Source organism: Arachis ipaensis, chromosome B08 (assembly GCF_000816755.2).
Source record: "Arachis ipaensis cultivar K30076 chromosome B08, Araip1.1, whole genome shotgun sequence".
In the NCBI taxonomy this organism is placed as follows: domain Eukaryota; kingdom Viridiplantae; phylum Streptophyta; class Magnoliopsida; order Fabales; family Fabaceae; genus Arachis; species Arachis ipaensis.
The window spans coordinates 65,915,110-65,918,246 of NC_029792.2; the positions used below are offsets into that span (position 1 = coordinate 65,915,110).

Genomic DNA, 3,137 nt, shown 5'->3' on the forward strand with positions numbered 1-3,137 from the left:
TTTGATAATCTGAAAAATCAAAAAATTGATTCTTGAAGCAAGAAAAAGTAGTGAATACAGAAAGCTTGCGAAAAAAAATACAAAAAAAATAGAAAGAAAAAGGAAAAGCAAGTAGAAAAAGCCAAAAGCTCTTAAAACCAAAAGGCAAGAGCAAAAAGCAAATAGCCCTTAATACCAAAAGGCAAGGGTAATAAAAAGGATCCCAAGGCTTTGAACATCAGTGGATAGGAGGGCCTAAAGGAATAAAATCCTGGCCTAAGCGGCTAAACCAAGCTGTCCCTAACCTTGTGCTTGTGGTGTGAAGGTGTCAAGTGAAAACTTGAGACTGACACTACAAGAAAAACACCCATTCAAGTACACTTGAAAAGTGTAGCCAAAAGTGAAAAAAAATGATGCCTTAGGCTACGGCTACGCTTTTTGGGCTACGGCTACGCTTTTTGGGGTTGAAAAATACTCATGCTAAATTTCATAGAATCTACAGAACATTGAGAACATTAGATCAGTGTAATAAATCAAGAGAGTAAAGAAAGCATAGTGGATTGGCAAAGTTAGCAAAAGCAAATGATTCCAAACCAGCTAACATGCTCTTATCCATGATTCAATTCAATTCAACTCAACCTAGTGTTCTTCATTCACATTAATCATATATGATCTGTTAAACACGATTTTACAATGAAATAATATGTTGAACTTATTATGGCGAGATATATGATCTGGTATTAATCAACCCAATTAATTAGCAGATGGATCAAAATCGAATTGAGAAAACTAATCCAAATAGAAACCGGAACCTGAAGAAGAGGTCTGGGGAGATTGCAGCAGAACTTTTCAAAAGAGAGAAATGAATCCGCACCCTTGGCGTCGAAAACGGCACCGATGAAACACCTGCAGAGACTTTGAAATTGAAATTGAAATGAGAATGAAATGAAAGTTGGAGAGAGAGGGGTTGGGAGTATGAACAGGAAGTAATCGTAGAAGCCGAAAGTGAGGACAGGAGAATGGCAAGCTCTAGCAGCGGCGGCGGCTTCAATTGACCCCAGGAGCGACCATAGTGCACGGCGGAACAACCTCCTCTCTCGCGTCGCGTCTTCGTCCTCTCTCTCCATCTCGTCTGCGAATCATCTTTCTCTCTCTCCTCCGGACTCCCTCCTCCACGATGGTGATGGCGGCGGCTGCAGCGGTGTTGCAGCAGTGACCCCCTCTCACTCTCTGGTCTCTCGCTCGCGCTCTCATCTCTGTCTTCCTCCTCTCCTCCCTCTGGTTCCCTCATTCTGAATCTGGGTGTGTGTGTGTGAAAGGGTGTGTGGCGAAGGTGAGCTTTGGAGGCAGGCAGGGTTTCTACTTCGCGATGGTGACTTTGGAGGGAATGGGGGGCGACGAGGGTTTACGAAAGTGGATGAAGGTGCTTTGGAGGTGAGTGAGATTTGGAGGGAATGGACCAAAATTTTACTAAGTGTCATCAGTTTGCTTTCAGGAGAAAGAGGAAAAAAATTTACTAAGGGTTAAGTTTTTTGCTCTAGATACATTAGGCATCATTTTTAAAACGCACCCAAAACTTAATAAATAGGCTACTCTTTAAAAGCGTCTCCTTTGATACGAAAAGTGAACCTATAGATATCAACCTACGGCTACGCTTTATAAGTGATTTCTATAATACCTAAGGCTACGCTTTTTAAACGATGCCGCATTTGTGTATCCTTTTCTCTTATAAAAAGGCAACACGGAGAAAAGCGTAGCCTATTCTACACTTTTCAAATGTAGCTTAAAAAAAGTGTGGCTGAATGGGTATTTTTCTTGTAGTGTGAGCGGTTAAAGTCAAGGTCCAAAGAAAAAGAAGAGTGTGCTTAAGAACCCTGGACACCTCTAATTGGGGACTTTAGCAAAGCTGAGTCACAATCTGAAAAGGTTCACCCAATTATATGTCTGTGGCATTTATGTATCCGGTGGTAATACTGGAAAACAAAGTGCTTAGGGCCACGGCCAGGACTCATAAAGTAGCTGTGTTCAAGAATCAACATACTGAACTAGGAGAATCAATAACACTATCTGAACTAGGAGAATCAAACCTGCTGAAGATATGTTTCTGGAGGAACTTCAGCACTGTTTTAGTATCATTGGTGGGTGTGGCAACGGCCTCTACCCATTTTGATACATAGTCGACTGCCACCAGAATATAAGTGTTTGAGTATGATGGTGGGAAAGGTCCCATGAAGTCAATTCCCCATACATCAAACAACTCAATCTTCAAGATTCCTTTTTGAGGCATGGCGGAACCATGAGGCAGATTACCATCTCTTTGGCAACTGTCACAGTTAGGTACAAACTCTCGGGAATCCCTATAGAGTGTAGGCCAGTAGAAGCCACATTTGAGGACCTTGGTGGCCGTTTGCTCACCTCCGAAATGGCCTCCATATTGTGATCTATGGCAATGCCATAAGATCCTCTGTGCTTCTTCTCTAGGCACACACCTACGGATTATTCCGTCTGCACATCTCTTAAAGAGATAGGGTTCATCCCACAAGTAGTACTTTGCATCAGTAATTAATTTTTTCTTTTGTTGCCTGCTGTACTCCTTGGGTAGATATTTAGTAGATATTTAAGAGCCTGGGTTTTGAATCCTATTTTTTTAGTAGATATTTAAGAGCAGCATGGACAGTGTACACAATCACTTTTGATCCTACTAAGTATGATCTAAACTTGTCAATGGCATAAACCACTGCAACCAATTCCTTTTTTGTGGTTGTGTAATTTTTTGGGTATCATTTAAAACGCAGCTAGCATAATAAATGACATGCAGAAGCTTGTCATGCCTCTGCCCCAGTACTGCACCAATGGTGTGGTCACTGGCATCACACATTAGTTCAAATGGTAAAGTCCAGTCTGGTGCAGAAATAACTAGTGCTGTGACCAGCTTAGCTTTCAGAGTCTCAAACGCCTGCAGACACTCTGTGTCAAACACAAATGGCGTGTCAGCAGCTAGCAGATTGCTCAGGAGTTTTGCAATTTTTGAAAAATCCTTTATAAACCTCCTGTAGAATCTTGCATACCCCAGAAAGCTTCTGATTGCCTTAACATTAGCAGGTGGTGTTAATTTTTCAATTACTTCCACTTTAGCTTGATCCACCTCTATTCCCTTG

General features: G+C 41.7%; 1 long non-coding RNA gene across 1 annotated transcript; it reads right to left on the reverse strand.

The window, feature by feature from the left end:
* On the reverse strand, positions 458–1,017 carry LOC110265539. Its single transcript, XR_002351689.1, has 3 exons — positions 961–1,017; positions 792–885; positions 458–652 (listed from the first exon to the last, which is right to left on the reverse strand). It is a non-coding gene; the product is annotated as an uncharacterized LOC110265539 (long non-coding RNA).